The 23,956-nt window shown below is 50.3% G+C and overlaps 1 protein-coding gene across 7 annotated transcripts in view; it reads right to left on the bottom strand.

The window, feature by feature from the left end:
* Positions 1–23,956, bottom strand: part of ADARB1 (adenosine deaminase RNA specific B1) — a 116,288-nt gene that overhangs the window by 52,027 nt on the left and 40,305 nt on the right. The window contains exon 1 of one of the 7 annotated variants that reach the window (XM_035030038.1): positions 13,140–13,240. The exons of the other annotated variants lie outside the window; for them this stretch is intronic. The gene's annotated coding sequence lies outside the window, so the exon portion shown is untranslated. Of the gene's footprint in view, positions 1–13,139; positions 13,241–23,956 lie in introns of those variants that run through there. 7 annotated transcript variants of the gene reach the window in all.

Here is a 23,956-nt window from a genome sequence, read left to right on the forward strand (position 1 = left end):
CTGCCTTTGGCTCAGGTCATGGTCCCGGGGTCCTGGGATCGAGCCCCGCATCGGGCTCCCTGCTCCGCCCTGTCCCTCTCCCTCTGCCCGCCGCTCTGCCTACTTGTGCTCTCTCTCTGTCTCTGTCAAATAAATTTAAACAAAAAGTAACTTCCTGAGGTCCAGAGTGGGAGGGAAGATGTGGTCGCGAGTGCAGAAGTAGCACATGCCCTCGGAGTCACATGGGTGCTCTGAGGAGTCCCTCGGCAGGATGACGGGTACACAGGTGCTAATCGGAGGCTGGAGGGCAGGCCAGCTGGGGCGCACCCTGAGGCCAGGACTCCGGTGGCGGAGAGGAAAGCACAGAGCTGGTGTGAGACAGGCCATCACAAAGCACTTCAGAGAAGCCCGAACTATGACCCATAAAGCAAACATCAGAAGGGCTCTGAAGCGTGGAGGGAAGAAGGCAGACCAGCCCGGGGACCAAGGAGCGCACGGCAGGGAGTGCCCTGCGTCTGCTTTTGCATTATTACCCCAGCCTGGGAGCTGAAGCAGCCTGGGAACAACAGTGAGAATGGCACAGACAAAAACAAACAAAACAAGGACTGCTCTTTCGGCCAAAGGTCCAAGAGAGGGAGCTGCCAGCTACATGGGGCAACGGATGGAGGAGAGAGGCCCCACTCCAGCCAGACGCCACCCTCCCAGCTGCAAGGCAGAGTCAGGGGGACACTCGGGGGGCCTGTCTGAGGTGCCGAGGTGCCCATCTCAGCACCCCCGGGGCTGCCAGGAGACCACGGAAGAGGAGCAAGCCTGCGAGCTATTGGCAGTGGCCTGGTGGGAACCTGGACCCCTACCAGGGAGAGCGGGAGGTGCCAGGGACAGTCAGCTAGGACACGAGGTTTAAGTAACATTCAGGGTCCTGTAACACAGTATGTTCAGGTTGCAGTAAAAAATCATTCATCATACCGAGAGCCACGAAGATCCCAAACTGAATGAAAACATCAAACAGGAGATGCCACCCAGAGATGTTAGAGTCACTGGGGGAAGATTTCCAAGCAGCCATCATAAAGTACTTACTATACAGCTTTAGTCATCGGGACGGTGTGGAATTAGCGAGGGACAGACAAGCAGGTCACAGCTGAGCAGAAGGAAGGACCTAGAGAGGCTCTCGCCAACACACCTGGCCGATCACGGACAATGATGCCAAAGCCGGTCAGCGCAGAAGGACAGACAGACCTGTCAACAAAGTATGCTGGAGCAGTGCGACGCCCGAGTCTACACCCTACACAGAAATCCACCTGAAATGGACCTGGAGCTTCAAGGTAAAGCGCAAAACTATAACACCTTTAGGAAATTCATAGGAGAAAACCCTCAGGATCTATAGGCAAAGAGTTTGCAGACTCTTCTGCAGATCAAAAGCACCATCTATGAAAGGAAAAACTGATAAATGGACCTCATCAAAACTAAACACTTCTGCTTGAGACCCTACTGAGAAGATGAAAAGACGAGCTACAGACAGGGAGAAAATCTTTGGAAGCCACATATCCGACAAATAGAAGACACAAGAAATTCTCAAAACTAAACAATAAAACAATCCAATTAGAAAATGGGCAAAAAATATGGTTATTTCACCAAAGAAGACATATCTGTAGATGGCAAACGAGCACGTGAGAAGGTGTTCAATGTCATCAGCCCTTAGGGAGATGCACCTCGAAACCACACGGGATACCACCACACACCTGTGAGAATGGCTACAATAAAAAACAGTGGCCACCCCAAACACTGGCGAGGATGCGGAGAAGCGGGTCACGCACACGGCTGGTGGGAATGTAACAGGTGCAGCCACCCCAGAAAGCAGTCTCGTGGTTTCTTAAAAACCAAACATGTGCATTTATCCCAGAGAAATGAAGACATGTTCACATAAAAAATGGGTACATGGGGGTGCCTGGCTGGTTCAATGGAGCATGTGACTCTTGATCTTGGGGTTGTGTGTTCAAGCCCCATTTTGGGGGCAGAGATTACTTAAAATTATAAACACATCAGTGTTTATAGCAACTTTATTCACAATAACCCAAAACTGGGAAAAATCCAGATGCGCTTCAACAGGTGAGTGATTAACTAAAATGTGGTCCATCCATGCCAAGGAATACCATGTGGCAATAAAAAGGGACAAACTATTGATATACACAACAACCTGGATGGATTTCCAGAGAATTAGAATGAGTGAAAAAACCCAACCCCATGGTCCACTGATATGTAACAGTGTGGAAATGAGAAAACTGTAGAAATGGAGAACAGGTTAGTGGTCACCAGGGCTGGGGGAAGATGTGGGTATGGCTATGAAAGGGCAATAGGAGGGATCCTTGTGGCGCTAGAATGTTCTGGATCTGGACTGTACAGAGGTCAACATCCTCATTGTAATAGTGCACTGTGTAAAGCGAGCGTGGGTTCTCGTGTTATTAGCTGCATGTGAATTGACATGATCCCAAGATAAAAAGTTAAACTAAAGCAGACAGAAGGCACCCTCGATAATTAGCCAACAACTGGTAGGCTGAGGAGGCTGGCTTCTCTGGAGGTCTGGGACAAGGAAGAACACACGTGCAATGATGATGATGGTGAGTCTGAGCCACAGGAGGTGCCCGGCTCCATGGAGTTCACCTGACTTGCAGAGCTCACTGCGTTTACCTGCTCGTACATATGAAAATTCTAAAAAAGGACATGGGAAATGTCTCACAGCAGAAAATAATCAGGCTGTGCACAGCGGCATGTGGGTACATGCATATTAAGAACAGAAGCCAGAAGTCTCTTGCAGAGCAGAAGCCAACATTTTCCGCTTCTACAAATGCCAACTCTGGTACCAAAGGTTATAAAACAAAGCAAAACAACAAACAGAAGCGCTCCAGAGCATTTCACATACCCATTTTTCTTTCATTCTGAAAAGCACTTCTTATGGTCTGAACTATAAACAAGTAAGAATTAAAACCCCATAAAAAAAATCCCATATCGAACAGAATTCCAGGAATGGCCAATTAAAGAAAAGCTTTCTTTGACAGCAATATTCAAATAATTTCCCTAATGCAGTAGGAAGTAAGCCAAGCTTGGGGGCACTGAAGAGTGAAAAGACCATTCAAGTTAGCATCAAAAGACTTGTATTTAAGTTTAACTCAGTTCCAGTTACAATCCCAACTTCCCTTTGCTTAGTAGAGCTAGGCAAGTGGGTTGGGAAGTTTATGTGGAGACGCGAACAGTTTGAACAGGGCCAGCTCTCCCAGATTGGACACGATGGAGCGCCAACACCCAAAACAGGGTGTGTGGTTCACGGACTGACCGTCAATGTGATGGTTGTGAACTCAGAGTGATAGCAAGCACACTCAGAAGTCCGAGTCAGGGACGTGTGCTTCCTAAGAAACCGGACTGGACACTGAGGGACCGCATGCAAGAACTGATTTCAAATGACACAATTCAACTGGCAGTGTTTTCGTTTTTAAGTGGACGGTGGTTATTGTTCGTACGTTTGTAGATGCTTTGTTGCACAACAACGTAACATGGGCCGTACCCCTTTCTCTCCACCATGGACAGGGAAGCTGCGCACCTTCCTACCCTTTCACGCCTTCCCCCTCCCTTAGTGAAAAAAGATATTCTGGAATGAAATGTAAAGAACATGACTTACTTATATTCAAGATGTGTCAGAACTTGAATATTTTCTATTGTGCTGCTGAAAATTCTATCATTAAGAGTAAACTAAAAAGGTATAGATTAAAAAGTGCAAGCAGTAAACTTGATTAAAATTACTAGCAATTATTACTGGATTTTATCCATTTTATTCTCAAAACAGAATGGTTTTAAGAGAAGTTTCACATATTATTTGTGGCTGCTACGGGTTTTATTTTTAACAGCCATACCCTGCAAATTTTTAAAAAGAGAGGTGTTAAAATGGAGGTTGTGTTGATACTTTACTATAAATCAAGCAACTTGCTGAAGTCTACGTTAATTTTATAGCCATAGAAAAAATACCAAATGATGATTTGATTATTTAACAAAAGTAACTGAAATAAAAAATTCTTGTATCATTTGAAGGAAAATAATCTGAAATTCAACAACTTAATCCAGTACCTTTAGAGAATAAACCTCACGATTTGTATTTTACTTTCATTATTATATAAACAAAATATCCTTAGAGAAGAAATGAATAGATCAATGGAAGAGAACAGAGAGCCCAGAAACAGAGCCACACAAACACAGTTAACGGATCCTTGTCAAAGGAGCGAGGTGATCCATGGAGCAAAGATCGTCTCTTCAACAAATAGGGCTGGAACAACAGGACGTCCACACACAAAAAGTGAATCTAACACAGACCTTACACTCTTCACAATTAACTCACAATGGATCACAGACTAAACGTTGAATGCAAAACTGTAAAACTTCTAGAAGACACCACAGGAGAAATCCTAGGGGACCCTGCATAGGAGGATGACTTTTTAGATACAGCACCAAAGGTACAATCCAAGAAAGAAAACTGATAAGCTGGACTTTGTTAAAATGTAAAACTTCTGTTCTGTGAAAGACCATGTCTGGAGAGTGAGAAGACAAGCCACAGACTGGGAGGAAACATTTGCAAAAGACACATCTGATAAAGGACCGTTATCTATGATATATAAAGAACTCTCAAAACTCAACACTAAAACACAAACAATCTTTTAAAAATGGACAAAAGACCTGAACAGAGAGACATACAGATGGCCAACAAGTAAAGCGGCTCCACGTCCCAGGTCCTCGGGGAGATGAACTCGGCTGCACACCTACGAGAACAGCCACAATCCAGAACACGGACACCGGCAAGCGCTGGGGAGGACGTGGAGCGACTGGAGCGCTCATTCACGGCTGCTGGGGAAGCAGACGGGGCAGCCACCCTGGAAGGCAATTCGGTGGTCTCTCACAAAACGAAACGTGCTCTTCCCATACAACCCAGCAATCACGCTCCCTGATGTTTCCCCAGAGGAGATGAGCACACACGTCCACACAAAACCCTGCACACAATGTTCGCGGCAGCTTTATGCGTAACTGCCAACCCTTGGGGCCCTTCGTGCATAACTGCTCTTCAGCGGGTGGATGGATACGGGAACTGTCCATCCAGTCAATGGGGGAGTGTTCAGCGCTAAGAGGAAACCAGCCATCACGCCATGAGAAGACACGGAGGGACCGTGAGTGCGGATCGCCGAGTGACAGAAGCCAGCCTGAGAGGGCTGCGTCCTGCGTGATTCCAGCGACAGGGCTCTCTGGCGAAGGCAGAACCATGGAGGCGGTGACGGGTCCGTGGTTGCAGGGGCGGGGGGAGGAGGGATGAACGAGTAGACCACGGGTTTGGGGCCGTGAAAACAAGCCGTACGACCCTGGAATGGTGGATCCATGCATTCACACGTTTGTGCAAAGCCATGAACATACAGCCGTCTGGGTGGTAACGACGTGTGAGAGCAGCCTTACCCAGTATAACACACGCACCACTCTGGGGGCAGAGGGACCAGGGGAGGTTGAGGGGGTGCCCTCTGTACTTCCCCTCAGCTCTGCTGTGGGCTGAACACTGCTCTAAAACATGAAGTCCTCATTTTTTAAAAAAGCAGAGCAATGCACAGTGACATTCATTATGTTACCTGGGAAATACTGATGAGAAGGGCGATCTACGGAATCAGAAGAGGAAAATGTTGGCAGCAAGCAGACGCACAGAGTTAGAGGGTTCAGTGTACGTGTATGGGTCACCTGGTGGACAAACCAGGAGGAGCAAACACCACAGACAATTTATGCTTTGCCATCAGACAAGCGAAGGGAGCTGGCCACACTGTCGGGTTGTGGGTCTGGATCCCCCCTCACGATGGAGCCGCAGGCTGAAGACATGGGTACCTGGAAGCACAGCTTGCAGAGGGCACCCCAGCAGGGACAGCACTGGGGAGGAGGCAGGGCAGGGGTGGCCCCACGAGGCCTGGCTCACAGGGGACCTGCGTGGGGCCCCTGGCATCTTCCAGATGGGCTGCAGGTCTGGTAGTGATCGTACCAACGTAAGTGTGTGCGGATTTGTCACCTCGCCAGTCCTACCTGCCCCGCATGCATGCAGCAGGAGCTCAAACCCACCAGCCTCCCCGCCTCTGTGCTGCCATGCACACCACGCCCCTGGGGCCAGGGCCCCTGCGTATCCTGCCGTGACGTAGCCATCCGATGTCGCCCCCACAAAGGAGCCGGCGTCTTATCCAGGGGACCAGGAAGTCCTCCAGCACGTGAGCTCCGCACTCGGAACCACACCCACAGGCTTCCCCACAGCCCCCAGGAGCCCGGAGGCCACCTCTCCCCACACAGAGGACCTCCCTGGCCCCTCCTTCACTATGCCTGACCCAGGGGCTTCCTCAGCGCCCTGCCAACTGCTTTTCTGCACGGGTCCCTGTTCTCTCGGGTCACCGGGCCTGCCATGCTCTCCCCCCAGGTCACTGCAGCCTGCCCCTCCTCACAGCCCACCTCCTGGAAGAGGTCCTGCCACTGTCCTAGGCAGGGCGTGACCCTCCGCCTCCCTCCACTCACCGAAGCCTATGATCTGCAGCCTGCCCCCTGCTTGTGACCGGTCTCCCCCACCCCCAGCAGGCATATGGACCTCCTTGCCTCTGGTCGCCCAGTACCTGCCCATGCCTGCGAGGACGGGCCCGACAGGTGAGCCCGAGCTCTTCCAGCTCCAGCTCCTTCTCCAAAGCCCTGCACTTGTGCTAGACACGGGGCTCGCCTCCGCTCAGACGACCTGGCCAAGCCCCCAGCTGCTCAGGAGGTGCCCCGCCTCAGCTCCTGCCCCATCCCAGAGTCTTTACCTGCTGCCACAGCTGTTCACCCAAAACAAGCCGTACTACGCTCTGAGAACCACGCACACCCAAGACCTCCACCCACCTACGAGACGGGAGCACGATGTGCTGGCTGATTTCAGGTTCCTTTCCCTTCAGTGCTTGCGGCTCTAATTAGGGCATGTGTTGGTCTTTGCCAGAAGGAAAGACACAGAATTTTATCAATTTTTCCTAATTTATGATTTTTACTGAAATGTGCCAACTAGATGTCAACTTGTGCAAAAAGAGACGAGCTACTGTTAACAACCAGACCTTATTAGAGGACACAAAGCCCCGAGCCGCTGAGCCGGGCCCGATTCAGCACAGCAGCATTGGGAGACAGCTGCCCGAGGAGTTCCCACACCCGGGCGCCCTGCACAGGAACCAGGCCAGCAGGCCCCAACCAGACGGTAAGCGTGGACACAGCCACGGCCAAGATTAGAGTCCCAAACTTCCAACATGCTTCTATTTATTCACTTCCACTCACCAATAAATACCCACTATCTCGGGCTTCCCTGACATGGCCCAGAGAGTGCCCCCGCACGTGTGACTTCTCCTCCCAGACAGGGCTCTTCCCCTCCGCGGTGGCACGCTCCCAGGCTCATGCCAGCTGGAGCTGGGGGTGCCATGGTCCTGGGAGGCCCTGGCTGCCCAGTGTCGTGGCTGCCCACCCCCACAATGAGGCTGGCACCTCCCGCAGAGTGAGGTCCAGCCGCCCAGCGCCCTGAGCACTCCTCTCTGGCCAGACCACCCTGCCTTTCCCACCAGGCCTCAGAGCTAATCGTCCGTGCCTGCGACACTCGGTTGGGCAGCGCTCAGCAAGGTGCTGCTTTGCTGTGGAGGACAGGGGTGTCCCATCCGGAGCGTCCCCAGCTAACTGATCACATCTTGACCACTTCTGTACCTCTATTAGCAGCTTTCTCTGAAACACGTCTGAACTTAAAAATGTACTCACTTACCCCTTGAGTCCTGAAGTCAGAAATAGCTGTAAGCAAAGCAGCTGTGATTTGGTTACTACGGATGTGAGAGGTTATCTTCTGAGTACAGTTCATGATGAAGAAATGTCTTCCCAGCAGCCATTACATGGCTCTCGATGGGCTACAAATGCCTTGCGGGGGGCCACACCCCACCAGAACCCACTTGCTCGTGGCCTGCAGGATGTCTCCTAGGTGGGGCGACGGTCCCAGTGAGCCTGTTTCAAGCTCAGCTATGTGGCCTCAGGCAAGGTTCTGTCTGGTCAGTAGCGCTCACAGCCCGTGGCCGGGGCGGCGGCGCCCAGCCTGGGGGCCCCGTGGGCAATACTGTCATCCGGACGGCGGCGGCGCCCAGCAGGGCCACACAGCGAGGGCCTCACGCTCACGCTCCTCCACGTGCCATCACCTGAGGCTGCTTTTGATGACTCAGGTCCCCAGGCTCGCTCCACACGACATGAGACAGACACTGAAACACTACATATTGTGACAACAGCAGACAAATGCAGGGGGTTAATTCTGTCCCCGTGACAAGTCCCACGGCAGATAGGAGAAACCTCGGTTTTCGATACTCTCTGGGGAATTAAAGTAATCCACCAAGAAATGTATTTTCAAAGTCATGCCTCAGCCTAACCTCCTTAACCTCAACTTAACCTTCCAGGAGCAATCTCTGAACTCTGAGCCTGACACCATGGTGACTACAACACCAGAGGGATGAGACCAGCCAGGCGAACATCGACCCCAACCAAGCAATCAGGCAGCCAACAAACCCCGATCTCACATATGATAAAAGCCCATAACATTATGAGTTGAAGTCCTATCCAGGAAGATTTCCGGTACACCAGAGTTCTAGACAGATGAACTCTAGACTCTCCGCTTCCACGTAACCAATTCACTAGGCTGAGCACTGGGCTAGCCACACAGAGCAGAGCGGCTGGGGCTGTCTACAGCTCGCGGTCAGCAAGCCCGCACCACCCGGGGGCAACCACAAAGGCACAGAGCCCAGCACCACGTCGGAGGAAGTGAGTGGGTAGACTGTTGTGCCCGCAAACACAAAACACCAAGGCAACTAGCTTTGGGGCTCAAACAGCCTGAGCCCTGGTCCTCCCCGAGCCCCTGCAACACTCCCCACAGGCGGTGGATGTGACGGCCGGCTCCAGTGGGAGAGCATCTCCAGGAAAAGCTGACTTCTTCCATCGGCTCTTACCCAGTCCCCTGGATACATGGCTGTGCATCTCCCTGCACATCCAGGGACTCGGAGTCCCCTATGTCAGAAGGCAGCACCTTCTAGATGACCCTGACCTGAGGACCTAGGAAGCTTCCTGTGCCAATCTACCTGAAAATAAGAACCGTGTCTCCTCAGGCAATCATTCTTTTTTTATTTTATTTTATTTATTTATTTGAGAGAGAGGGATGACAAGAGAGAGAACTGAGCAGGGAGGAGAGGGAGAAGCAGGCTTCCCGCCGAGCAGGGAGCCCGATGTGGGGCTCTATCCCAGGACCCTGGGATCATGACCTGAGCCGAAGGCAAACACTCAACCGACTGAGCCACCCAGGTACCCCGGAAATCTTTCAATAGCCTACTATGTCAATAATATAAGGACAAATACCTAATTTAAAAATAGGTACACAAACAGGAACAAAACTTAGAATAAACGTAGATGGGCTTTGATAAGCTTTTTAGTTTCACCTCGTTTCTTGTAAGTACAGAAAGATGCAGTTGTCAAACTGTCAGGGAGCATGAAAGTCACAGGTTGGCTGAGGTACAGGGAAGGGGTCCCCGTACGGTGAACAGAAACCGGTGGCCCCCATGAAAGCCAAGGCCATGCCTCCTGCGGGAGCACCTGCCCTGACTGGCCTTCTCCACGTCGGTGTCCAGAGAGCAGAACGATACCAAGATTCATCAGGGACTAGGTAGGAGGGAGCTAGAGGCTGTAAAAAGTGCTCAGGCAAAGGATTCTGAGCAATGAGCACTGGAGTGGGGAGGGGGTCTCCGAGAATGTGCTCACTTCCCCAGGGGATGCTGGGAGGGCCCAAGGCACAAGTCGGCTTCACTGGGCTCCCGTCATAACAATACAACACAAAGACTCAGCTTCCATGAACCTTCAGACTCTGAGCCCAGTTCTAACAACTGGATGAAACTATTAAGACTGCTTATATTCAAAGACTTAGTTACAAGAATTATCACCTTGGCTTTTCTATAAAGTTTACTTTGCGTCTGTATTTCCTAATTCTTACAATAAACATTGCTTCCATAATGAGAAAAGTGGGATTTTTATTCTAAGCCACTCTCCTACACACACACACACACACACACACCCCTTGCTCTACAGGCCCTGAAAGTGGGCTGGGAAGTAGCAGACCCCCGTCTGAACCCAGCGGGCTCTGTCTCTGCAGCCCCCATCCGCTGTCGACAGTGACAGAACCATACCCTTCCCGCTGGTGTTATGGCAAATACCAGACGCCCTGAGGACTTCAGCATAATGTCAGAGCTCATAGAGACAAGTGCAACTAGCCAAACTATGGGCAGAACTAAAACCTGCTAGGCAGAGGACAAGCCGACGGGCTGTGGGACCACTGGGGAAGGAGTGACCACTCTGGGTACTGGGGGCACAGTGGGGGAGGGCTGCACAGTGACCTTGGGCAGGCCCCCCAGCTCACCAGGAGCCTCCATAAAACAATGTCACGTACAAGGGGACCAAAGGATTCTAAACCCTGATTATACATCCAAGGCACTCATTCCATTCAATTATCACCATTACACACACTATTCTAAACAAGTCTATTTTGTACCTAGCAAATATATAGAAACAAGTTTCCCAAGATTAAATTTTGTGGTCTATGAGGCCCCCAGCAAACCATTCACATGGTTGCCGGCTCTCTCCTACACTGCCCTAGCCCACCTCAGGTGGGGCTCTAGAGGACAAGCAAGAACCCCCAGAATGGAGCCAGTGGCTGGGAGAACAACGACCCCCCCAGAAGAAGACGTGGGGTGTAAATAAGATGCCCCACATTGGGGCACAGTGCATAATCCCGGCCAGGCAGGCTTCATCAGCATGTGGCTCACAGGCTACCAGCCCAGGGCGAGCCGCATGAAGTAGTGGTGAAGACAGAGGTTTATCTCCCTGGGGAGGTGCTGTCTTCTTCATGGCGTGCACCATGTTTCCAGGCCCGGCCACACGGCCTCCTGCGTGCTTCCCTGTATTCCCGCCCACCTTCCTCTGCTAGACCGGGGTGGGGGCGACCCCCGGGGTCACTCCAGAACCTTTTGTCAAAGAAGGAAAGAAGCCTGAGTCCTTGAGTGACCTCCAGGGCCAGCTGTGTCAGAGCACTGGGCTGGCCTGTCACGTGGTCCGTGGCCTCCGGCCCCACCCCTCACCTGCGTGTGTGTGTGTGTGTGTGTGCATGCTCATGCACACGGACCTCCGTGCTCTCCCTCTCCTTTACGGCCTCTCCCGCTCCTCAGCAGGGCAGGCCTGAGCAATAGCAACCTCTACGGATGCACACACATTGTTGAAGCCTGATTCCAGAACAACAAAGTAACGTTACCAGCTCAGAACCAACCACAGCAGAAGAAAAACCTTCATAAAGCATTGCTTTTACAACCAGACTTTGTCCTTCAAAATGGACACACAGTAATAACAATGCACTTGCAATACAGTCTCTGTTTGCTCTATTTAACACAGCCTAACTAAAATGCCGTTTATTTGGAAAATATACTTTATTTTCTGAAATCAAAGGAAGACAATAAGGTGAACTGTATTTTCAATATGAACAGTAATAATGACACTAAGAATAGGCACTGTTGAGATCTGATCCAATTTCCATAGTATTTTAAGAACAACCTCACAAATCTTACCCTAGGGTTTGCTTTACAATTTCAACTGTCAACCTCGAGTGGCTCTATCTCTGAAACGCCTCCTCTAGCTAAAGGAGCTCCTGCATGTGAGCGGGGTCCCCTCTTGTGCTATGAAGCCCCTCAGCACGAATGCCATGAAATGCACCCAAACACCTGTCACAACAGGTTCTAGAAAACCTGGGTCTCCTATCCATTACTGCTGTTATTCACTGGTGGAGGGCGGGGTTCAGCAAGTGTCCTTACTTGTGCCCTTCTCCTGGTAGACATGGTGACTTCCATTCTTGCCAGAGATTGGGGAATATCCATCTCTTCCTCCCTGATACACATAGCAGAGCAGCAATGCATCATTACAAACCCACCCTCGCCATGGTAGCCCATTCCAGAGCAAATCCTAAGCCTTAAAGCTGGGGCTGTCCTTCTGCCACTGCCATCCTAGCACCTACACCTGCCCTGTGCATGCCCAAATCCCTGGTGCCAGCACACAAAAGGCGCTAATGGGTACTGGCTGGATGGATGGATAGATGGGTGGGTGGGTGGATGGACAGAAGGAAGGAAAGTTGGATGGATAGATGGATGCATGGATAGATGAGGGGAATGGATAAGTAGATAAGTGGATCAATAGATGGATGAATAAATGGGTTGATGGATGGCAGATGGGTAGATGGATGGATGATGGATGGATAAATGGGTGGAAGGATGGACGGATGAGTAGATGGATGGATGAATGAATGGGTAGGGATAAATGGATGGAAGGATGGATGGATGAGTAGACAGATGGATGAATGAATGGATAGGTGGATGGATGATGGATGGATAGATGATGAATGGATGGATAAATGAATAGATGGGTAGATGGATGGATGATGGATGGTAGATGGATGAATGAATGGGTAGATGGGTAGATGGATGGATGGGTGGATGGATGAATAGATGGGATGATGGGTGGGTAGATAAAAGATGAATGGGTAGATGGTAAGTAGATGTGTTGATAGGTGGGTAGATGGATGAATGGATTGGTGGATGGATGATGGATGAGTAGATGGATGGGCGATGGATGGGTAGATAAATGATGAATGGGTAGATGGATAAGTAGATGGGTTGATAGATGGGTAGATGGATGAATGGATGGGTAGGTGATTGAACAGATGGGAGGATGAGTGGATATGAATGAATAGATGGGTAGATGGATGAATGAATGAGTATATGAGTAGATTGGTGGAGGGGTGGATGGATGAACAGATGGGTATATGGATGGATGATGGATGGGTGGATGGATAAATAGATGGGTTGATGGGTGGGTGGGTGGCTGGCTGGCTGGATGAATAGATGGGTAGATGGATGAATAAATGCCATCCCACCCTATATCTCAAGCTGTCAGAGTGCTTTGCACCTTACAAAGAGGCACTCTCTCAGCAGGGGAAACCAGGGCGGAAACGAGGGAAGAAGCCTGGCATGCTCCCTCAGGCGCTGCCTGCTCACCCCACAACCCGCTGCGTCTCCTCACTCCGTGAAGACTTGACGGCAGGGAGTCTTCCGTGCCCTGTTCTCCAGCAGTACCAGAGGAAGCACGCCTCTGTGGGGCTGGGTCTCCGTTTCTTCTTCTTCTTCCTTTTTAAAGATTTTATTTATTTATTTGAGAGAGAGAGACTGAGAGAGAGAGCACATGAGAGGGGGGAGGGTCAGAGGGAGAAGCAGACTCCCTGCCGAGCAGGGAGCCCGATGCGGGACTCGATCCCGGGACTCCAGGATCACGACCTGAGCCGAAGGCAGTCGCTTAACCGACTGAGCCACCCAGGAGCCCCTACCCCATAAGGATTTTTTTTTTAATTTTTTTTTTTAAGATTTTATTTATTTGCGAGAGAGAGAATGAGAGAGAGAGAGTACATGAGAGTGGGGAGGGCCAGAAGGAGAAGCAGGCTCCTCGCCGAGCAGGGAGCCCGATGCGGGACTCGATCCTGGGACTCCAGGATCATGACCTGAGCCGAAGGCAGCCGCTCAACCGACTGAGCCACCCAGGCGCCCCTCTGGGTCTCCATTTCTACAAAAGGTCCCCACTCTCTTTTCCATCCTAGAAATGTGGGGGCGCCCAGCCTCCGACCGCAGCACAGGGTAGAGCTGCCGCCCATGTGACACTGGGACACTGGCTGTCAGATGGCATGCAGAATGGCTGCGCCCAGGTCAAGTGCTCTCACACTGGAGACAAGTACTCATCGAGAAAGCCTTTAATCTGGAATGCAGAGGCTTATTCACACGATGGGGGTCAAGGGGTTCTGTGCGTTCCCCCACCCCCACCCCCACCTAACATTTCTTTACTCAGCAGCTGTGCCGGGAGTGGAAAGAAGGCAACAGATGCCGTCACCTGGACTGGCCAGGGCCCAGGGAAGGCTGCTGTGGGGGCCTAACTGTCCCAGCAGCATCTGCTTTATGGAGGTCCTGGTCAATATTTAAATTGCACATTATTCCCTTTAAACCATAATTTTCTGATGACTCATCTAATCCATCTGAGCCTCATACAGTCAGTAGCCAATGACCTGCCCTATAGGAGGGTAGTAACTATGTGGATCATTGAGAAGCCATGAAAAACCACTGAAATCATATCGTTTCTGAAGCCAACAAGTAACCTGCTATTGTTCTCAGAAAAATAATTCAATTTGAAAAAGCTGGGGTGGAGCCTGCTTGAGATTCTCTCTCTGCCCCATCCTCCCATCTCTCTAAAAAAAAAATATTGAAGGAGCTCACATATACCAGTCTTAGGAAAAATTCAACACACATGATTTGAGTATCTTAAAATTATGTAATACTAAGAGACTACGCTGCACAGCTTGTAAAACTTTGCTTATTTGGTATAAATGGAATGGCCAGCCTTAATACTGATAATTTTTATTTTTATTTTTTTAAAGATTTACTCATTTATTTTGAGAGAGAGAGAGCACATGCGAGCAGGAGGAAGGGCAGAGGGAGAGGGAGAGAGAGAGAGAATCTCCAGCAGATTCAGATTCCCCGCCAGGCACGAAGCCTGAAGCCAGGCTCGGTCTCGCAACCTGGAGATCATGACCTGAGCTGAGCTGAAACTAAGAGTCTGAGCCGCCCAGGTGCCCTGAGACTGATAATCTTTAAAGGCAGAAGGGATACTAACACGTGATATATGCTGCTTAATAAAACAGTGAATTTACACACCCTGGAGTGCCCAGTGACCACAAGTCATTTGATACAGGGGCTCAAGTGCTACATCTTGTGATGCTCTCAATCTCTCAAGATGCTGGCCCGAAAATGCAGCCTATTTGAGAATGGTTTTCCTACAGAAGAAAAAGATTCTAGAATGCATGAAGAAGACATTTTGACATTCGTCCCCATACAATGGGACTAATACAAACCATTTGAATCACAGCAAGTTCCCAGAAAAAAATTATTCTTGTAGGTTTCAATATTTTCCCCAACTTAAATGTTTAGTGATGAGGGGCCATGGAAAAAATAGTGGCAATCCTAAATTTAGGGTATTTGATCAAAATTTCTTAGTTTCTGCTTTTGCCCTTGTCTTACTTTTCCACTGCTTGTCTTAAGGACATCCTGCTTCTCGATGCTGAACTAGGGAACAACACCGCAGCCTGAGGCGAGGGTCTGTCACAGCGGCACTGAAGACGCGCATTCCCTGGGGATGGTGCTGTTTGTCCCAGATGCACACAGAGGCACAGTGCCCCTGAAGTCGACACATCACGATGCCCTCGCCGCTCCCAGACACAGAGCTCTGAGGGTCATAAGCATCTTTGTAGACTCAGCAAGATGCTGTCATCCTAAGACTGATATTCCAAAATTGGTTTCTTCTTCTTTTCTCGGGGAAGCCACACTGAGAACTGGCTCACCTCATTCCCTGATGGGTTGATGGACTCTGGCCACAGAATACCCCAAGGATGCTGGGGTAATGACAACTGGGTCCTGGTCCTACCAGTGGGTGGGCAGGAAGGAGACGCCCAGAGAGAGAGAGGCTCCCTGGACAGCAGGCGAGTCCCCTCGCCAGAAGCATCTTCGCACCGAAGACACATTCTTTTAGGTACCTGACCCCATACGAGGACGGCAACAACACACCCCAAAGCCGGTGGTTTGTGATTTTTACAGTCACAGACAACTTTTAAGTCTGGTGTTAAGAAGAAAACATAGATTTTAATGTATTAAAACATCAAGTTGAATTAGAGGCTGAAATTACCTGGTATTGAATGCAAAGAAGTTGTTCTCCATGTTTTTAAAAGCAATCTTAACAATGGCTGCCACAGTCTTACTTTCTACAGCTTGAAAAGTAGTTTTAAGGTTAGAAAAGTTATGAATGAAGAATGGAGCAAAGGAGAAGTCATCACAAGGCATCTGTTTCAGGAGGAAAGATCTTTGATACCTGAAGCTACAAACTTCTAAGGCTTCATAAATACCTTCCCAAAAATACACTTGAAACACTGAAGCTAAAATGACTTCTGTATACGTCTTTTAAGACCTATCTGTTTAAACTAGCCCCAAAATCTATAAGATGCCAACATACAAAGCAGAGGCCCTTCAGAAGGGTTGCTGGGACGCAGCATCAACCAGACCAGCCCCTAAAGCCGTCTGCCCCAGAAAAGCGTCTCCGCGTCGCATCGCATGTGAGGTCCCGCACTTCACACTTGAGAGTAAAAGCGAAACGAGTTACCTTTCCTTTCAGAGCGTTTCCTGCGCCTCCTTTTATTCCGACGCGTCGCGATGCTGAAGAAGGTCCCCGTGGTCAAAGTCCCGGCAATGAGCGAGGCCATACGGACGAGCGAGGCCAGCCCCGGCCAGCCCCAGCCCCTTCCGGGCCCCCGAGCATCCCGGCCCCCAGCCGACTTGGGGAGGCAGCCCGTCCTCTGTCCTGGGCTCATTTTGCTCAAATCGCAGCATCAGGGCTTTGCCAACACCACGATGCCTTCAGAGCACACCACCCAGCAGTGACGTGTGACAGTTAACCCTCCGCGCACTCCCGGACACAAGCCCACGGGACGGAACAAAAGACGCGCTGTGACTCCTCCCAGGGGAACGGGAATCCCCACAGAAAAAACATACCAAGTCCTGCCTTAGAAAGGCTCTGTCACCTTTAAAACATTTTGACAGGGCTTCCACAACAAGGAGGTGAAGTATCAGGAAAAGGGCACAGCGTACAAAAAAACGCTGCGGAAAGCCGGGGGCTACCCCAGCGCACAACGCAGAGGCTCAGCAGGCGAGCCGCCACCGGGACCGCACGAAGTGCCCGTGAACCGTGCGGGCGCCCAGAGGAGCCCCGAGACGCGGAGCGCACCACCTGCCCTCCGTCGGGGGCCGCGCCTCCTCCCTCCTAGCACGCCAGACGGCCCACGTGCTGCTCGCCCCCCCGCCGCTGCGTGCTCAGCACCCCAGGCGGGCAGACACTGAGCCTTCACGGTGTCCCCCGAGCCCAGGGGACTGTGTCCGGGACCCAGCATTTAGGGCTGACACAGCACAACCCGCAGCCCTCAACCTCAACACACACGGATCAGGCCCCAGGGGGGACACTGTCCCAGATCCCGGCTCTGTGTCCTTGGAACAAAAGCCCTGCCGATCAGGGGCTGTCCCGGGAGGAACCAGGATGGGGGAAGGACGTCGGTGGAAGAGCACTGGGTGAAAGAAAAGACAATTAAGTCACCCAACTCTTCTCTCGATGTGAAGCAATCATCTTAGAGCAAAGTCCCTTTCCAGCAGCGCCCAGCACCTGTCGGCCCACATGTGCCTCCAAAGGCACACACGCTAACCCGGGACCCAGCCCTGGCACACAGGGCGCCCGGGGAGCGTCTCCCACACGAAGCAGTCCCTGTGTCCCCTACGTTTGTGTGTGGGCGTGCCCAGACGCACTCGGTGGAACTCATGAGCTATGCCGGCAACCAGCATCACCACGAGTTCCGCTCTTTACAAAATTATTCATATGATTTAACTAAATTTTCAAAGTATTAAATTAAAAATTCAGCTTTCTTTAAATAATTTTGACTAAAACATTTGGTAGTAACTGTAATTTATATCATGTAACTTACTTTTAATAGACAATTTTGAAAAGACATTTTCTGAAAACATGAAAAAATTAGTGTTTTGCTTTGTTGTTTAGTAAAATTTGCATTTTTGACAGAAATGTATTCAAATTTCATATATTTTAAACTTAATTATGTATTTTATTTTTAATCTTTTGGCCCAGGACCAGATAATAAGTGTTTCAGACTTTGTGGCCATTTGTCTCTGTTGCTTACAAACTCATGGAGGTGGTCACGGCCTTGGGGTGGGGGCCAGGAGAGAAGCTTCTGGCAAACGGTTTCCCCCGCACGTGGGGCAGATTCTTCTGGGAAGCAGAGACCTCCTTCGTTCCCAAAGCCACCTCAGCTTCTGAGCTGGGTTTGGGTGACACTGCACGGTGGCAGGCCGGCCTCCAGGCGGTCAGCACTCAGGGAGGAAGGGGAAGGTGCAGCCGCAGAGTGGAGACACTGGAAGGAAGCTGGGAGCAGCACAAAGAAAGGGCAGCCTGAAATCTGGGGAGGGGACCCGGGACATCAGGTCTGGGCACCGTCCGTGGTCACGTGCTGTCGGTTCCCACCGCGAGCGCGCAGGACCAGTGCGTGGCTGGTGGGGTGCTGTGGCCGCCAGGCGGGAGACGCCCCTCACTGCCCCCTGTGCATTTCTCGGGCCCACAAAGCCTGGCCTAACATATCCAAGACGGCCTATTTTGGAAAAAGCAGCACTTGGACAACATCAAACAACCCCCCTCTCTCCAGTCAGACATCACATGCTTCACAGCTTCAGGCGACAAGCGGCCTTGGAGAAAACCTCTGTCAGCACCATGGCCCTGGCCCGCACTCCTGCCGGCTGCCACTCGGGCTGGGGCTTGGAACCTCTGCTGAGTTCAGACGCACAGTATACCCCCAACAGAGGAATTCAAGAGCAACCCAGGGGAATGAGAACCAAGAAACCACAGAGGAAACCCTGAAGGAAGACATAAACATTCTTCAATTATTTTAAACAAGAAACAAGAGAATTTCTTTGGACCTTATTTTATAATATAAAGTTACTTATTGTATTTAAAATCTGTTTGGGTATTTCCATGGGTTTCTTTATTAATTATTCCCTTGCCACACATCGAGACAAGTTAGGTACCTAACCCTGAAAATGGCCACGCACCATGATTAACCAGACCAGAGACGCTGAGGATGAGCCAGAAGCTCAAACCCCAGAGCACATGAATGGACTCGTCTGAGAAGAGCAGTGAGAACGTCACAGCCTCCCGCCCCTCTGAGGACACACCGGCGCAGGCGGGACTCCACGGCCATGGGGACTGGCCCGGGGGTCTCCTGATGGGGACCGAACCGAGGAAGCAACAATTTGAGAATAGAGCCAGAACCTGTGGAACTCTCTTATCCAGGAGAAAGAGCTTAATACTGCCAGAATCTTGAGTAGTCCAGAGCAAATCAAACACAGATTTTTTTTTTTTTTAAAGGTGAATGATAAAAAGCTGTCTGGATACTAGATTCCTTATGATGAGAATATCTGGGGAAATAATGCTCAAGGAAGTCAGGTAAAAACAAGGAGCATCTCCCCAGCTATTAGAGACACTCACATTTTTAACGTTTTCTCTCTCTGCATTACGGTTTTCATTTGAGTTTGGTCTCTCCAGAAGCTGAGCTCAGTGGTGGGCCCCAACCTGCCCAACGCACAGCCCTGGTGAGGCCAGCTCGGGGCCAGAACAAAGCCGCACAGGCTTCCTCTCTGTGCCCTGGAAATGAGAAAATCTTAATTTCCCCATCTCCATCATAACCCTGACCTAAAAGAGACTAAACATTTTATACCACAACACACCACAATTTATAAAAACTATATTCATAAAAAGAAAAACTTGCCTATACTCCGATATCTGAAGTTCCTACAGTACCAATCAGAGAGATCCGAAACCATAAAGCCAGGAAGTCGAGGGCTAGCGTGAAGGGCTGCCTGCACCGATCCGAAGGCTCCCAGCGAGCGCGGGGCCAGAAGGACACTGGGCAGGTGCATGTCAAGGATCCACGACACCACCACAAAAACCCAATCCATGTGTAGCTTCTCGGGAACCTAGCCGAGTGGAAATACACCAAAACCACAATCCAAGAGATATGCAATCATCAAAAATTAACTTGGAAATTATAGTTAACATGGTGAAAAACACAACGGTGAGTCTGCCAGGAAACCCTCTGCTGGGTCCAGTTCTGCACACAGAACTGTCTGTGTGTCCTGTCCTGGGTTAGGTGCACCACGTTCTAACTGCTTTCTGAGAGGCTGTATTTGTTTATTTGGCACACATTCATTACTGGGAAAATCATATTAACTATACTTTGTTTTTCTTGCTGCTCTGGCATATGGGGGACTTAGAGACCCCGGGGAGAGACTGCCCTCCCAGGGCTCAGCCAGGAGTGTACCCTTATGCAAACAACCCCCTCACTCGCTCTTGTAACTCTCACACCAAGCCCAGTGTTGCCCTTGCTCTAAATCATTCCAGGGCAGCCAGAAACCAAGGATAGCCCAGAGCCTGCCATCGTTACTCAAACTGCCAATCCTAAGCTGCTTCCCTGCCCTGCCTTGCCCTTGCTGTGGAAACCCGAAGAAGGCTCAGGCCTACCAAGGCCTTCCCATTGCTCCTTTCTGCCTCCAGACCAAGACCCGTGCTCCCCGTGTGGCCCTGCGTGGCCCTGCGTGGCTCGGCCCCTCCTCTAGGGAAATGTGAGGAGTCAAGTTTTGTCTCAATGGCACTGGCCTCCCTCCCCATGATGTCATAAACTACCATCCCATGGGGACAAGTGAGACAGCAGGACCGTTCTCAAGACTGGCTTGGTCGGACAATACCAAGTCTACTTAATCTCCTTTTGACTAAAGGGCATGTATAGGCTATAAAACAAAAGGCCAGCTCATTTCCCGACCGCCACGTACTGCGGCCTTATCTGATACCTGCTCTGCGCTCATATAAAACGCTGGATAAAACGGCAGTTACCTACACTCTCCCACCACCTCACACACTCATCACCATTCCCTCATCACAGGACACAACCCAGGGCACAGCAGGTCTTCCTGACATGATAAGCGCTATATCTTCTGCTTTCTTGAAAGTCCGAGAAGCTGAGAATCCATGAGCATGACGAGGCACACGGTAGCCCAGCGGCGGGGGGCTTGAACCGCCGCCTGAGGACAGGCCGCCTCGGGATGCTCCCAGAGTCGACATGAGGTCCCAGCTCTGCACCTCTCACTTGTTTCTTCCTTCTTCCCAATTCTTTCTACCTTTAGGATCATTTAAGAAAAGCATAAAAATCGGGAAATCGGAGGAGGAGACGAACCATAAGGGACTATGGACTCTGAGAAACAGGGTTCTAGAGGGGAGGGGGGTGGGGGATGGGTTAACCCGGTGATGGGTATTAAAGAGGGCACGTTCAGCACGGAGCACTGGGTGTTATACACAAACAATGAATCATGAACACTACATCAAAAACTAATGATGTAATGTATGGGGATTAACATAACAATAAAAAATTAAAGAAAAAAAGAAGATAGCAGGAGGGGAAGAATGAAGGGGGGGAATCGGAGGGGGAGATGAACCATGAGAGATGATGGGCTCTGAAAAACAAACTGAGGGTTCTAGAGGGGAGGGGCTTGGGAGGTTGGGTTAGATGGGTTAGCCTGGTGATGGGTATTAAAGAGGGCACGTACTGCATGGAGCACTGGGTGTTATGCACAAACAATGAATCGTGGAACTCTACATCAAAAACTAATCATGTAATGTATGGTGATTAACATAATAAAATTAAAAAGAAAAAGAAAAGCATAAAAATAGAATGCCTGCATTCATGAGAATCAAGAAATTCACAGCAGAACGGCACTGATTTAGTGCACCAGATAATGGTCTCTGCAATGATTAAACTGACAGTTTATAATTTAAAGAACTACTTTGAAGATCTTTTCTCCAACTCTAAAAGTACATCCATCTCTGACTTCAGCTGCCATATCTTTGCAAGTTAATAGCTACTGAATTCTAGGAGAAATGTCATAAATAGCCATACACCATTTAGGATCTGACATTCCTGGTACCTCATTAATTTTATTTTTATCTATGTCCTCAGAGTAAAGACTCCAAAATTTAATGTTCCTAGAATATTAATTTATGAAAAAAACTCTTAAAAGCTATTTTTCTCTTAGAGGGAAAAAAAAGTTTATTCCATTGAGTCCATTATTAATTATTATGTAGAATCAACACATGGGAAATTGCAGCACTCTTAATATTAAAGTGCCTCAGAATGATCTGTTAATAAGAAAAACAGCAAATATTCATTCATTCATTCATTCATTCATTCAACTAAGAGTGAGCACCTGCTAAGTGACCGCCAGGATTGAGCTGGTGTTGGGGATACACCAGGGAACAGAAGGAATTCTGCTCTACAGAGGGCAAGAGAGACAGGCCATCGAACGGCCTCGTATGTCAGAGGAGGGTGGGTGTTACCCCAGAAGGTGACTGGGGGCAGGAGGGCAGCAGGGAGCGTGCTTTCGGGTCTTGAGGAAGACGACAGTGAAGCACACACAGGAAGGCACCGAGGAACCAGGATGAGGCACCTGGAACAGAGTGTCTGAGAAACACAGGCAAAGACTCTGTGGTAGCGCCCGGCACGGCCCAGGAACGGCCAGGAGGCCGGGCTGGCAGAGGACCCTGGGCCAGTGCAAGGACCTGGCAGTCCTTCTGCCCAGGAGTTTTAGCCTAGTCCTGGCCTCCAGCCGCCGGTGAAGAACAGATGTGGGGCGAGGGCCGGGGCAGACACACCGATGGCTCAGGGCACGTGACGGCAGAGGCAGGAAACAACCAACCTGGATGCGCGCGAAGGGACAGCAGAAAGGTGGCCCAGAGGGGGACAGAAGACACTGGATGGCCACGGCTTGTGGCCTGAGAGCCTGGAGAGATAGGAAGACTGCGGCTGGGGTCAGAACCAGGGGTCCGGTTTGCCGTCTGAAGTCAGAGGCACTGCGGATGCCCAGGAGGAGATGCTGGGCAGACCCAGGGTCCGAGGCCGACAGAGGTGCACGTGGGAGAGACGCCAAGTCAGGAGTACAGACAGAGCCCAGGAGAAGCCAGCACTGAGCCAGGAAGGGCAGCGCTGCTGGCAGCTGATGGGACGGAAGCTTGTGAGGGAGCAGCGACCAAGGCAGAGTGTGGAGGATGAGTTCACCAATCAACTGTCACCTGCCAGACACCACACGCAGACCAGCTCACTTACAGCTCACCAAATGTCAGCCTCTGAAATGACTGCACAAGATGCAGCCTGGAAATGGCCACCATTTGTTTTACAACCATCAAGGATGTCACTCAAGTCTTTGGGAGAGGAGTTGTGCAGTGTACAACCCATACAGCTGTACAGTGTGGCCATGATTACAGCACAGTGGGAACCAGCACAAAGCCCAAAGCAGGTCTCTCTGGTCAAAGGCCCACTAGCCAGGGAACCTTGGGCAAGTTCTTAGCCTCGTGGTGCCTCAGATTCCTCAGTGACGGCACACGCCCCAGGCTCTCTGGGGGGAGTCAAGTGAAGACGGGGTGCAGGACACGGGGCCCACCTAGCTGCTATCATATCATCAGCACCACCGCTTTATGAAAAGGAGCCCTCCCGCCACAGGGGCAGAGCAGCTGATCCAAGGTCACACGCTGGGTAAAGCGGCAGAACGCAGTTCAGAATCCAGGACACTTGGAACTTGGGGCCCAAGCTCTTCACTCCTCTACAGTGCTGCCCAGTTAAAGCAAAAACATGACCGCTCAATTTTACTGTTTTATATGTTACGATTCCTCACAATTTTTTTTTAAAGATTTTATTTATTTATTTCACAGAGAGAGACACAGCGAGACAGGGAACACAAGCAGGGGGAGTGGGAGAGGGAGAAGCAGGCTTCCCGCCGAGGAGGGAGCCCGATGTGGGGCTCGATCCCAGGACCCTGGGATCATGACCTGAGCCGAAGGCAGACGCTTAACGACTGAGCCACCCAGGCGCCCCACGATTCCTCACAATTTTAAGTCAAAAGAACATACACATATTTCCCTAAATTAACACATCTCTATTTCCTATATGAAGATGGGTTCATCAACAGATGGGGATAAGTGTAGTTTATGTCTACTTGCAAAATTCCTCCACTCAATTAAGATAATAAATTCAATTAAGCTTTTTCCATTTTCTTTTAAGGTAACTCTATCAAGGAATTTTAAATTAAAATCAAAATCTACATTACTCAAGTATAGCAGATGTTGGACTTGGCAG

Source organism: Mirounga leonina, unplaced genomic scaffold, assembly GCF_011800145.1.
Source record: "Mirounga leonina isolate KUSES-001 unplaced genomic scaffold, KU_Mleo_1.0 Mir_353, whole genome shotgun sequence".
NCBI classification, from domain to species: Eukaryota; Metazoa; Chordata; class Mammalia; order Carnivora; family Phocidae; genus Mirounga; species Mirounga leonina.